Source organism: Bos javanicus, chromosome 20 (genome assembly GCF_032452875.1).
Source record: "Bos javanicus breed banteng chromosome 20, ARS-OSU_banteng_1.0, whole genome shotgun sequence".
NCBI lineage: Eukaryota > Metazoa > Chordata > Mammalia > Artiodactyla > Bovidae > Bos > Bos javanicus.
In genome coordinates this window covers 71,005,869-71,019,873 of record NC_083887.1, presented here as the reverse complement: position 1 = coordinate 71,019,873, position 14,005 = coordinate 71,005,869, and the positions used below count along the sequence as shown (strand labels likewise).

At 61.5% G+C, this 14,005-nt stretch overlaps 1 long non-coding RNA gene across 1 annotated transcript; it reads left to right on the top strand.

Moving 5' to 3' along the window:
* Positions 1-723: 723 nt before the first annotated feature.
* On the top strand, positions 724-14,005 carry LOC133233805 (uncharacterized). The gene is made up of 2 exons (XR_009731874.1): positions 724-1,576; positions 8,487-14,005. It is a non-coding gene; the product is annotated as an uncharacterized LOC133233805 (long non-coding RNA).

Here is a 14,005-nt window from a genome sequence, read left to right as displayed (position 1 = left end):
TATAAAACATATAAGAGAAAAAATCGATAGCCAAATGTTACTTGCTTGAAACAGAATGATAAAAACAAAATTATAAACTCCTGGAAACTTTAATCAAGGGAGAATGCAGAGGCACAGTTAACAGTGTCAAAGATGAGAAAGGAGACGTCACTAAGGGTCTCACAGACGTTCAGTCATGAAAGGACCTGCTGAACAATTGATGCCAGTAATCTTGACAGCTTAGACAAATTGAGCAAATTCTGGAAAATGCAACTTTCCAAAACTAATACAAGAAAAAAAAATTAAGTCCATATAGTCCTACTAAAAATATTCCCACAAAAAGTCCAGATCCAGTTGGCTGTAGGAGTAAACTCTTCCAGATGCTGTGGAAGAAATCACAGCAGTCTTATATGCACTGTTTTAGGGAAGAGGGAAGAAAAATGTGATACTTCACAACTTGATTTATGAGATCAGAATAGCTTCATAAATATCTGACCACGGATAGGAACGTCACGGCAATCTCTGACATGAGCACGAACATGAAAGAGCTTTAATATTGGCAAATCACAGCAGAATACAGATGGCTGTGTGGCATGTTTTATACGGAAATACACCACAGCCAACTGAATTATAATCCAGAGGCACAAGAATGGTAAAACATTAAAAAGGAAATCAATATATAATCATATGAAATCAAGCAAAAATTTCTGCAGCACAGGTGAAGCCTGAGGACATAACTGACAGAAACACCCTGGTCCTAAAAAGACAGACAGCAGTGACGTCATGTACCCGAGGCGCTCAGAGCTGCCGACGGTGGGGCTAGGAAGCAGGCGGAGGGGCCGGGAACCGGGGGCAGAGGGAGTTACCGCGTAAGGATAAAGGGTTCAGCTGTGCAAGGTGAACAGTGGTGGAGACGGTGGAGGTGAGGGTCACACCGTATTCTGAACAGAGAGCACACAGGTCAGTCGATGAGCTGTCTGGACTGACCCAGGAGAGTCAGCACTGCCACGTCATCCTCTGCCGGGAACAAGAGACAGGAGCAGGCTCTGTGGGGCAGCGGGACCAGAGAAGGAGACGTTCTTGCTGATACCGACTCGGAGACGAGGTGTGGATGAGGCCCGGGCTGGCCTGCACCAGGGGGAACCAAACGCAGCCCCGTGCGGGGGCCCGCTCTGTCCTGGGGCATGGCGGACATCCACGGAGGAGGCTGCCCCGGCCAGGCAGCAGTGTGAACGCCGCTGCCCCCGTGGGACCCCCACCTCACACCCTGTGCGAAATGGGGAGTGTGGAAGAGCCCCAAAGGGAAGGCACAATCCTCACAGCTAACAGAAGATGTCAGCCTGTCTTCACCACCTGAAAGCCACAAACGGCAACATGGAAACCTACTGCGTTTGCCTGCATCAAGGTTAGATGTGTGTGTTCCATGGAGGACAGCCTATGAATGAGCTGTTTCCAGCGTCAGAACCCTGCGGGGGTCTGCCCCCCAGACCCCTCCAGAGCTCCTGCCGCTACCGGGCAAGGAGGAGCTGGGACGTGGGCAGAGGACGCAGGTGGGCAGGTCACAGGCGGGCTTTCAGGAGGGTGAGCAGCCTCACAGGTGAGTGGAGGGTGGTGGTCATTTCATGCCCACTGGCCAGGGTGGGGAGGGGAGGAGGTGGGGGCAGGGAAGCCCTGCAGGGTGTGGGGAGCATCGCCCAGTGGGGACCGGCATCGCAGCTTCTGGTAGGCAGCTGAGCAGACCTGGGCAGAGGGTGCTCACCCTGCCAGGGGCACCGTCCGGGGTGCAGGTGTCGGGGGTGGCTGGTGTCACCGCCACCTTCTCTGTGGGGGGAGGAGGGTGGGGTCCCCGCCTGAAGGGACAGGTGAGGTGGTGCCTAACCCATCCACATGGGCAGTGAGGAGGGGGTGCCCCAGCCTGTGCGAGGGGCAGCCCCAGGCCCTGCCAGCCACCATCTGCGGGCTAGGATCAGACAGGTTTGCTCCGAAAACCCCAGGCTGACCCAGACACGGTGGTCTGAGAAATCAGTAAACCAACTGAGTGGACGACAGCACAAATCTGGACGTGGCTTTAAAATAGTGTCGACTTTAGAAAATTAGCCACTAAGAGTAAGATAAATCACAGACACCAGTTATGGCACTAGAGTCAGGTCAGGCAACACCTGGTGTATGTGCGTGGTTCTTACACAAACAAGCGGGGAAGGCAATGGCACCCCACTCCAGTGTTCTTGCTGGAGAATCCCAGGGACGGGGCAGCCTGGTGGGCTGGCCTCTATGGGGTCGCACAGAGTCGGACACGACTGAAGCGACTTAGCATAGCATAGCATACACAAACAAGGACTTGCCCGGTCGCAGGGTGGGGTGAGTGGGACTCGCTGGAGGGATGGATGGGGGTGGGCAAAGCAGTGTCGCTGAGCCAGAGGTGACCCTCGAGGGGGACAGCACACGGGCCAGACCTGAGTGGTTCAGTGAACTTTGCGTCCAAGCTTGGGAAGTAAGCAAAGGGCAGAAGCTAAACCATCGGGATTAGAACAAAATACAGACGTTGTTGTCAATGTACTGGTTGTGGCAGAAGACTCCAAGAAGAGATCAGTGTTACCTTCCCCCAAAACGGTTTTAAAAAGCTCTGTCTCTTCACGCCCAACCTGAAATGCCGTCTTTACCAGCAGTAACTGCGGAAACCCTGGGATCCACTGCTGACTTCACAGTCCTGCCCCGCGGAGTTTCTTATGTTTTAACACCTTTTAGGGAGAGTCACTCTTCTGATTCTTTTTAAGATTCCTTGGCTATTATTGGATTCTTGCTTTTTTATTTTTTTAAACATAAACTTAATTATTTTGTTGCAAGTTTCCAACAGTGCCCCTTGGGGTTGGCTTTACTGGTTCTCTGAAGGGTGTTCAGCTGGACTCCCCTCCTTCCCATGACATCACGGCCTCTGAAGGGTGGGCTCGCCGTGGCCCAGCCCCTGTGGTGGCCCCGTGGCTGCACCTGTGGTCTCACATCCGGCAAACAGCAGCTCTTCACAGTGGGGGCCACTGGGGCCCCTTGTCAGCTCGAGACCCCGTCCTTGTCCACGCAGCCCCAGTGGAAGGCAGAAGGGGGCACCACTGCCTGGGGGTGGGTGAGAGAGCCCCCAGCTCAGAAGCAAGGAGCCCGCTTCCTGCTGGTGGGAGGCTGGGTCTCCTCCCCAGTCAGGGCGCCTCTGCAGACAGTTGCCAGGAGAAGGGAATGGTACCCCATTCCAGTGTTCTTGCCTGGAGAATCCTGTGGACAGAGAAGCCTGTTGGGCTGCCGTCTATGGGTCTCACAGAGTCGGACATGACTGAAGCGACTTAGCAGCAGCAGCAGCCAGGATCAGGTGTGGCTGCTGGAGGGGAGGAACCAGCTGGGTGAGGACCCTCCCCATCAGTCCATCCACAGGGACCCTCGGGGGGGCTCTTGGGGACCCACATTCTCACGGCACAGTTGCTTTGGGTTTTCTTTTTTCCTGTGCATTTGTGGATACGTCAGGCATTCCTTCCCTACGGCAGGGATGACAAGGGCAATTCTCAGGGAACCGTCCACTCTCCCCTGAACGGCCTTCAGTGGGGAAGCCATGAGCTCTGTGGCTGGCCGGGTCATCTGTTTGTTTTGTGGGCTCGACCTGTTTATGCCGCCTTTGAGAACAGGAGTAAGTCAGGAGCGTCCTGGTTCTCCTGACACGCACGCGTCCTTCTCCTCCTGACTCTGGTGGAAGTCATTTCCTCTCATCACTGACAGGCTGTAGCACACGTGTCGTCGGGGGAACCGCCGGCCACTCTCCGGGGAAGCCGCAATGACAGGTCTGTAAAAACTGCCGAGTGGGACGTTTTCAAATGAAGGGCCCGACTGTGCTCATCTACTTCTGTGCCGTCTTGGCTGGAGGGCCTCGTTACACACTTCCCTGGAAAACAATGCATTCTTCTCTCTTCTCCCGGGAGCGCTGCGGCCGCCCTGGCATGGCTTACAAAGGGCCCTCTGTGGGGCTGTACCCACGGGTGGCGGGACGCAGGTTAAGGGGGCATGACCGTCTCCTCTCCCTGCCCCCAGCTTCCGCAGGCAGAGCCCGACGCGCAGGGCCCTGACTCCCGCTGTAGACCCCGGGTGGGGGTGCAGGGCTGTAGGCTGCCCAGGCCCATCGGGGCAGAAGGAGCAGGTGTGGCAAAGGCCCCGAGGGGGTCGCAGCCCCAGGGGCCACGGTGTGGACGGGGCAGCCACGTCCTTCCCACCCCGCGGACTGAACGTAGGCGCCAGAGGGGAACGCGAACCTTGACCCGTACTTCATGTCAAAAACAAAAATACATTTAGAAGAGATCTGAAAGACACAGGAAAAGGCCCTCATGGCCCAGAGGCACATCTCTCAAACCAGAGAAAGCATGACTCAGGAAAAAAAAGGACGAACGGGGCTTTATGGGAGCTGAGAGCTCCTGTCTGTCTGAGACCCCAGGGAGGAAGCCCTGCCCAGGCTGGAGGGACATGCGACACGCGGTCTGAGGAGCGGCCGGAGCCTGTGGGCATGCTCGTGGCTCATCCTGAGGTCTTTCCAGCCCACAGCGAGGGCCCTGTGTCCTAGTCACCCGAGGATGCGGCCTGGACCTCAGTGGTCCTCTCTGCAGAGGCCACTGGCTGGTGGAGCCCCAGGGGCGGGAACGGGGGTGTCCCCGGGTGAGACAGCTGGCGTGCTCCCCCCCCCCCGGGGCTGCATCCCCAGATGGAAGCTGCACCTCCAGATGGGGGCTGCACCACGGCCCCAGGTGGAAACCAGAGTGGAGGCCAGCCGGCCGGCCAGGGTGGAGGAATGGACAGAGCAGCACCGGGTCCGCATCCCGGGGGCTGGCCCATGGTGGCCACTGACAGCGGGGCCCGGAAGCCCACACCACTTCCGTGTCCAGTTACCGAGACACCCAGGGGGCCGCAGGTGCTGGTCCTCCCGGGGAGCATCACCTCGTCCCAGCGGCACGGCTGGGCTTGTGTTTTTGTTTCCCAGTCGTTTCACCTGCAGGAGCAGCTCAGAGCCCCACCCTGCATGCAGGGCTGCTTCTGGCTCTGAGCTGCTCCTGCAGGTGAAACGACTGGGAAACAAAAACACAAGCCGTAGGCGCTCTCAAGGGCAGACCCCCTCTTGCCGTGTTCAGATCAGGGCCCCCAGGGCCGCAGGGAGCCGACCCACGCTGCCCGCTGCGCCAGGGATCTGCACCCCAAGCCTTGGCCTCGGGGTCCCCTAAACAGAAGCCAGCAGCATCTCTCCCTGGACACGGCTCAGCCCCCGGGACGCTCACTGCATGTGCCCTCTGTCTCTTTGTTCATCTCTGTCTCTCTGTCTCTCTCTCTCTCTGTCTCTGTATCTCTCTGTCTCTCTCTCTGTCTCTATCTCTCTAGGGGGATGTGACCCTGGGTTATCTCTGTGGTCTGGTGCAGTCACAGGGGTCCATGCAGGCAGTGGCGGAACAGGAGGCAGAGTCTAGGAGACACTGGGCCGTGAGCCGTGGGCTGGGAGGGGTGTCCAGAAGCTGGGCGGGATCCCCGGGGTCCAGCCAGCACACCCGGAGCGGAGCCCATGAGTCCTGTTTCCTGTGGCCTCCGGAGCCGCGGGGCAGGAGACGTGCTGTCTCACAGCAGCCCCGGGCGCTCACCACTGGTCGCCAGGAGCTGGCCCTACAGCCCATCCGGATGGGGCCAGGTGGGCGGGGAGGCCCGGGACAGCCCTGCATGCCTTCGTCCCTCGGGAGCCACCCCAGTCCAGCCTCGGGGCCCCTCCTGCCAGGCCAGCCCAGGGCTCAGTGGGCTCCCGGGGTCAGGGTCTCCATCTCCAGGGCCGCCTGGCCCCACGCCCAGCTGACCCCTGGGGTCTGTCTGCCCACGGCGGTCCTCACGTTGCCCTGGCGTGTCACACGCGCATCCACTCTGGGTCCAAAGTGCTCTGCAGTTGCCACCGGTGGGCAGGGAGCTGCCCTGCGGGGCTGCCCTCCAGGGGTCAGAGGCCCACACCGCCCAGCCTGGCCAACCTCCGACCCCAGCTTGCCCCTTCTCGCGGGACTCAGAGGAGCCCACAGCTGCCAGGGGGCGTCCCACAGGGCTGCGGGGAGGGCGGAGCCGCACTGCGACCCAGTCCAGGCCCCCTGTCCACCCTGTGCTCTGGGCTCCAGCTGGCGCAGGGGTGGGGGCAGCCCCAGGAGACGCAGGGGGCAATGGATTCACTCAGCCAACCCAGCTGACAGCCCAGCATCTGCCATCTGATGCTTGGATAAGCACAGAGCACTTAGCTGCAGAGAGGAGCAGGCTCTGGAGCGACCCTGTCAGGGACGAGCCTGAAGCCGTCGGGAAACAAGCCGGGCACACACTCCCCGCCTGTGAAGTGCCCGGAAGAGCAGTCACGGGAGGTGGGGGGTACAGGGGGCCGGGGACCGCCCAGCTTCTCCCGGCTGAGACAGCACTCCAAACTCGCCCTGTCCGCTCTCCCAGCCTCTGGGCCGGGAGTCCCCATCCTCGGCATCTGCCTCTGGTCCTGGGGCCTCTGTCCACTGCCCAGGCCCCTGGTTCCCCCGCCCTCACTGTGTACAAGGTGCCGTCAAAGCACATCTGCAGCTGAGAAGGAAATGACCGCTTTTCTTTCCCTCCTGCTTCTCTTGGGTCTGGACTACTCGTGTCTTTAAAGCCAGAGAGAGGCTCTGCTCCTTTCCCTCTACTGAGAGAGGAAAGCCCACCCTTCCCAGCCTGGCCTGCATGGCTGGTTTACGGAACCATCTCTGAAGACAGAGGTCGGCCCTGGGCCATCCCTGCAGACAGTCCCCACCCCAACTCCAGGGTCTTCTCCAGAGGCAGACCTGCGGCTGGGGTCCGAGTTCCAGCCCTCGAAGCTCAGGCGTGGTCGCCGGGCAGGGCGGGGGCCGGAGCCTGTTGCTGGGGGGACTTTGGCCTGGTGGCCTGGCGTCATGACCTCTGTGTCAGCGCGCACCCTGTGCATTAGCGGGGAATCTCGGTGCTTCTTCCCTTTGGGACTTGAAACCAGGTGAACGATAACGCTGTCCCACCACGGCCGCCGCCTTCGGCCGTGCGCTGGCCTGGAGAGAGCAAAGCCTGACGCGCCTCCCGGGGGTCTGTTTCAGGAACCCCCTCCCCTCGGCCCCTCGCCCTGCCAGGAGCCGCAGAGCCGGTTGGTTCCCTTAGAACCAAAGCGGACCACTGAGCATAGTTAACCAGCTCACCTCTGAGCAAGGCGCCCCCGCTGAGGGCCCTGCGTCCAGCCCCACAGCCACGTGGCTCACTCCCTGGAGAGAGGGGCCCCCACTCTGCCCAGGCCTCTCCTCAAACTTGCGATTTTTAAAGTTTTTCCCCATCTGTTAAAAAGACATGTGTTTATTGTAAAGGAATAAAAAGTCCAGAACTGAAACAAAAGTCTCCCCCCAACCCCACAATAGGAGTAACTTCTGCTAACAATTTATTATGGGTCTTTCCATAATTTGGAAATTTTCTCCACACAAATGCAGATAAAATTATTTCTGCACAAGTGGGATGGATCATGACAAAAATACGCTATGAGACCGGCTGCGTTTTTCACTCAACGAGGCATCCTGGACATTCTTCCTCAAGAGTCAGCCCAGATCCTGACGGTTTAGGAGCTGGGGGGTAGGGGGTGGGGGTCCTGCGCTGCGGGGGTCCTGGTGCTGGTTCCCACCGGGGCCACCTGTTAGAGGCAGGGCTGCGGCGAGGACGTGCGGACGTGCACACACACTTGTGCACACACACACTTGTGCACACCCCCCAGTGTGTCTGTGGGAGCGCCCAAGAGCAGGCCCCTGCTTCTCCCTGGAGTGCTGGGCTTGACGAGGCCATCGTGTTCCAGTCCCAGTGTCCCCCTCGGACAAGTGGCCTGCTGGGAGGAGGGGTCATCGAGCCCCAAGGCCCCCTCCTTCTCCATCACGTCGAGTCTGGTGCCCACCCTGAACTCGATGGCTCATCACCAGTATCAACCGAACGCCCCCGGGCTCGGCACTCACTGTCGCTGGCATTAACTGTCGTCAGGGGCCAGCGCCGGGCAGAGGGTGTGGGTTTCTGAGGGGTGGACAGAGCACTGGGCCGCTCCTGGTTCCTCCCAGGTGGCCGTGAAAGAGGGGCTAAGATGACCTCTCGGTGCCCAAAGATGAATGTGACGCCTGGAGCCGAACTCCACCAGGCTCCTTCCAAGCGTCCCCATCAGGACGGCCACGGTGACCCTGGGGCAGGCCCACCAGGTCTGAGGGGCCGGCCCTGACCACCCAGGGGGTCAGGAGGCCCCTCAGTGGGACCCACGTGGCTGCGCCCCGGGAACTCCTCCGAGGGCCCGAGGGCCCCAGGGCTCAGCCATCGAGAGGCAGGTGGCCTGACAGTCACGGAGCTGGGTAGCGTTCCCCTGCCGGGATCACTCTGCTCCCTGTCACGCGCAGGGAGGAGGGACGCTTCCCCCGGCCTCCTCGTCCCCATGGTCATCCTCCTCTGCTTTCTGCCTCTTTCAGGGAATTCTTCTGGGCGGTGCTTGCTGAATAGTTCCCAGAAACCAGCCTCCAGGTGGTGAGAGCCAGAGCAAGGTTTTCCCTGGAGCCCCGGGGAGCGAGACTGCAGAGAAAGTCTGAGGGGCTCCCAGTGAGGCCCACCTCCACCCGAGAAGGTCCTGCTTTCTCCAGGAGGACGGAGCACAGGATGCAGCACCTCGGCCAAGGGTGTCCAGCGGGAGAATGAGGACCTTAGCGAGCAGAAGGCAGCACAAGGGACCCGCCCCTCCCCGCTGACCTCAGGGCCAGGCCAGAAAAGACCAGCCTTTCCCTGGATGCACAAGAGCCATGGGCCTTCGCCACCCCTCCAGCCCTGGCTCCCTGGTGTGGGGGGAAGGAGACACGTGAGGAAGCCACACCTCTTGAGAGCCCCGCTTTGTCACCCCAAACAGGGAAAGTGGCACAGTGGGACGGAACACACCCTTACGGCCCCTGAGAGGACACTTCAGGTCCAGGGACCATCAGCTGTGGTTTCCTCATGCTGCCCACCCCCTTACGAAGGCTGATGTCCACTTGAAAACCGCTCAGGACAGCTCCCTGCCCCGACCAGAATCAGCCTGGTAAGTCCAGGTTTCTCCTACGGAATCACATGGGGACTCCTCCTCTAGGCTGGATTTGAAATATCCTCAGTGTCTCCCCTAGACCCCCACCTCTGGCATTTAAACTACTTGATTTATAACATTTCTATGACCACGTGCCATGGACTGGGTGCCGTGTCCCCCCAGTTCATATACTGACCACGTGCCATGGACTGGGCACTGTGGCCCCCCAGTTCATATACTGACCACGTGCCGTGGACTGGGTGCGGTGTCCCCCCAGATCATATACTGACCACGTGCCGTGGACTGGGCACTGTGTCCCCCCAGATCATATACTGACCACGTGCCGTGGACTGGGCACTGTGTCCCCCCAGATCATATACTGACCACGTGCCGTGGATTGCGTGCTGTGTTCCCTGCCGGGTTCATTCAGTCACTCGTCCACCCATCCAGCAAGTGATTTCTGAGAACATGTCCTGTCCGGGCTGAAGTCCAGACACTCACCAGGCTCCGTGGAACTTAGAGTGGCCAGAGTGAGTGGTCAGGCAGCAAAGAAACATGCAGGGATGAGGGGCTTCCCGGGACCAGGGATGCACCCCCTGAGGGGAAGAAGCAAGAGAGGCCGTGGAGGTGTGTGCAAGGAGCTTCCAGGTGCAGGACACCTGTGCAAAGGCCCCAAGGCAGGACTGTGCTCGCACACATCAGCCAGCAATGCAGCTGGTGTTGCTGGAGTGGAGGGGCCAAGGACGCAGCACAGGAGGGCCTGGGGGTGGGGGTTCTGGGACAGTGGAGGTGCTGGGGGAGCGGGGCTGCCAGCTGGACACTGGGGGGCCCTGGGGGGGACGGGGCTGCCAGCCGGGCACTGGGGGCCTTGCGGGAGGACGGGGCTGCCAGCCAGGCACTGGGGGGCCCTTGGGGGGGCGGGGCTGCCAGCCGGGTGCTGGGGGGCCTTGAGGGGGACAGGGCTGCCAGCCGGGCACTGGGGGGTCCTGGGAGGGGGGACAGGGCTGCCAGCCAGGCACTGGGGCTCCCCGGCCCTACACTCCCATGGACACACCCCGCTGGTGTGAGGGAGACACTCTGGGCCCCGCCTCCCCCACAGCGAGGGGTCCTGCCTGCTGACGGCTGCCCCCTCATCCTCATGCCCGTCTTTGGCTGGAGGAGCCATGGCGATACCTGTCCCTGGGTGACAAGGTCTGCCCAGTGTCCAGGGCCACGGGGAGCCCCGATCCAGGACATCCCTCCACACGCTTGGCCATGCACACCCTGGCACCCCGGGGCCGTGAGAAACACAGTGTGCGGCCCAGCTCTCTGACCCACTGACTCTGAGTCCTGGGACTCTGGGGGCTCCCCTCCCCCTGGGGGACCCAGACACGGCGGCCTCGGGAGGGGGTCCCAGCAGCACAAGGGAGCCCCCACCTGGTGCCACCCTGGGGCAGCCTGCCCTTAACTCCACGCGTCTGTGAGCCGTCCAGGCCGACGCTCCGGAAGGCTGGAGACCCGGAGCACGCTGCAGCAGGCTGACCGGCCTCAGGACCCTGTGCTCCAGACCACAGCGCGAGGGGGCTTCGCCCTGTGCAGCTCATGCCCAGGACCTGCCCTGTCCCGCAGGGCTCGCCCCCCACAGCCGTCCACCCCCACCCCACCTCCCCGGGACCCTCTGCTGCAGAGGCTTCCCACCTCCTCTGGGCCCTGGGTGCTCTCTGAGTTCCCAGGGCAGCCTCAGTGTCCACTCAGCCAGCTTGCCCCCCTTCTGCAGAGGCAGGGGAGGTGGGACAGAGAAGGCTCCCGGCTGCAGCTCTTGCAGCATCAGCCCTCTAATCATAAGCGGAAAGCCGCTCTCACCCATCCTGCACCCCTTCAGGGGCCGCCCCCGCCCCAGGCTGTACCCCCAGACTTCCGGCTGCCTCCAGCCCGGGGCCTGTCCCGCTGTTCCCGCCATGCTGGCCTGAGTGGCCCCCGCTCCATCTCCAGCCCTGCTCTGGCCTCGCACCTGAGACGAGCACCCACTCCTGAGAGTAGGGGACCCACAGGAGGGGCTTGGCCCAGGGCTGACCCTCAGGTCAGGGGTGGGTCCAGCTGCTCCCCGGCTCCCTGGGAGGTTTACGTCGGGCTGGGGGGACGGTGGTCTGAAGCGTGTCTTCCACCTTCCTGCCCCCAGCCGCTCTCAGTGGTGAGTGGGGCCATCAGTCAGCACCCCATTTCCTGGGCCTGATGGGCAGGGAGGGCAGTACCTGGCCCCAGTCAGGCTGCAGCGGGTAAGGGCTGAAACCCCCTTCCTGGGGGCGCAGAGGGAGAAGCCCTCCCACCCCGGGGGTCCTCGTGCGGAGCCCTCGACAGAGGTCCCGTCAGCAAGACCAGGGGGGCACAACACCGACAGCTTGGGCTGGCCAGGACCTGGGAAGCCCAGGAGAGGCCAGGTCAGCCACCAGGCCCCTGCTCTTGCCCTGAGTAACACCAGGCCCTACCCTCGGGGGTGACAGTCACCAGGTGCCGGCGGGGGAGCCCACAGGGGGCTGAGTGGCACCCCTGCCCAGGTCCCCGCCGCCCCCAGCCACCATCACCTCCCCTGTCACATGCCACGTGTCCCGTGGACTCCAGGACTGGTGGCTGAGAACACTGCCCCCGCCCCTGCGACAGACTGCTGGGTCTGGGGTCAAGGTCCGTGCTGCATCCATGGAGGAACAGATTCTGGAGGCCCAGCCTGGCTGAACAGCTGTTACCAGCTGGCCAAGCACAGTGCTGCCTCCATGCCCGAGTCCAGGCCGTTCTGGCAGGAAATCACTGGAATAGCACTGGGGAGACAGGAGGAGGTCAGAGTTCACCACCGCCCTCCCCCAGAGGCGGCGGGGGTGGGGGTGGGGCAGAATCTGTGGTTATTTCCTAACGACGTTGCGCAAGCGAAAAGCAACTGGACCGAGGTGCTGACAGCTTCAAACCTGCTTCGGTTTCTCGGTCGATTCCGCATTTCAGAGCCCCGTGGGCATGTCAGCAAGCCCGTGGGCCCCGCGGGCAGGCGGCTGAGGATCCCGCCGTGGACTCGAGACCGAGGTTGCCGAGCCCTGAACAAGCGAGGGCCAGGGCACGGGGGAACGTGCAGAGGGCAGGACCCCTGGGAACGCCAGGGTGCCTGCTCCCACTTGTGTGCACGAGTGTGTTTGTGAGCCCAGCTGGCAGTCCCGTCCCCCCAAGGCCCCCAGATGTACAAGCATGTGTACAGGCATGTGAACGCGGGTGTGCTTGTTCGGGTGTGAGCACACGTGTGTGCGTGTGAGCGTCTTGAGGGGGTGGAAGGAGGAGGTCCTCCTCCAGCCCCCTTCTGCTCCTGGACCTTGAAGAGGACATGGTGAGGCCACCATGTGGCCCCCCCCGGCAGTCACCCGAGAGAAGGCGATGTGGGCCGCTGTGAGGCTCACTGAGGTCGTACAGGCGCTGCCGAGGTTGGGGGGGACACCAGGGAACCTCTGGGCGTCACGTGAGCAGGTGGCGTCCTGACCAGCCGGCCACGAAAAGGCCCCAGAGCAGACACTTGAGAGGTGCGTGCGGCTCTCTCGGCTGGGCAGGGGGCCTGGTCCTGTCCAGAGGGCCTGAGCCCAGGCCGCCTACCTCCTGACAGCGCCTCCAAGGGCGTGGGCTGACCGGACCTCCTCCCTGGGGCCGGGAAGGACGACTCGGACCAGCAGGGCTGTGAGCACTCCCCACGGCCCTGGGGGAGGGAGCGCGGGTCCCCACCCGGCACCCAGCCCTGGGAGCTTCTCCCCTGGAGTCGGAGAGCTGGGCCCCCGGCAGCACAGGAGCTGGGGGAGGCTTCTAAGGGCGTCCGGCGTCCAGGTGGGTGGCAGGGTCTCCTTCCTTCAGGGAAACGGTGGCTGGGCTGGTTCTGCGGATGGGAGGGGGTCCGTGCCAGGCAGCTCAGGGAAGGCCCCCACTTCCCCGTCTCCTCTGATGGGGGCTTTGCAGGAGCTGGGGTCTGGGGGCTCCACTCACAGGGGTCTCCCTCCAGCTGGACATCCTGAGCCCCGGCCGTGGGTCCACTCTGAGCCAGCTCTGCCTCTGGGACCTCAGGAGACGCCCTCGGGACTCCTGCTGGCCGAGGCTGGGCAAGCACGTGCAGGACGATGGGAGACCCCTCAACCAGGCGCTCCGCCCCAGGGACACGCTCCGGCCAGGCCCCTGGCGCTCCCGGCTGGATTCGAGCAGCAGGTGGTCACCCTCACCCATCCTGCCAAGGTTGCCAGTCCAGGGGAGCGGAGGACCCGAGCGCCTGCTCAGTACTGCCGGACCTCCGGCCGCTCCAGGCATGGACGGGGGCTTGGGGATCCGGGCAGCTGCCGTCCACAGCAGACTAAAGCAGCTGCTCCAATGCGCTAAGACTCGCCAAGGATAAACACATCCAATCACAGAAGAAGAGAAGGTGCAGGGATTTTTTTTCCTACATAGAAATATTAACCTTCCGTAAATCAGAAACAGAAAGCAAGTCTGAGAGCAGACTGGGTGAGTGTTCGCAGCAGAAGACGGGCAGACAGGCCCTTCACGTGCAAGGAGCTCCCGTTGTTTAGGGCAGATAGGTCCTTCACACGCAGAGAGCTCCTGTTGTCTAGTTGCTAAATTACGTCCGATTCTTTGCGACCCATGGACTGTAGCCCGCCAGGCTCCTCTGTCCTTGGTTTTTCCCAGCAAGAATAGTGCAGTGGGTTTCCATTTCCTTCTCCAGAGGATCTTCCTGACCCAGGATCAAACCCGCCTGCACTGTCTCCCCCACTGACAGGCGGATTCTTCACCCCTGAGCCACCAGGGAAGCCCAGCAAAAGCCCTCACCCACGAATAAAAATTATGCTATAGTAACTATAGAAATGTAATTAACGTAAGCATTAATATAGAAGCCAATCTTGATCATAGCCAAAGAAATAAATACTAAACAAAATAAAAACTAAACAAAAATGA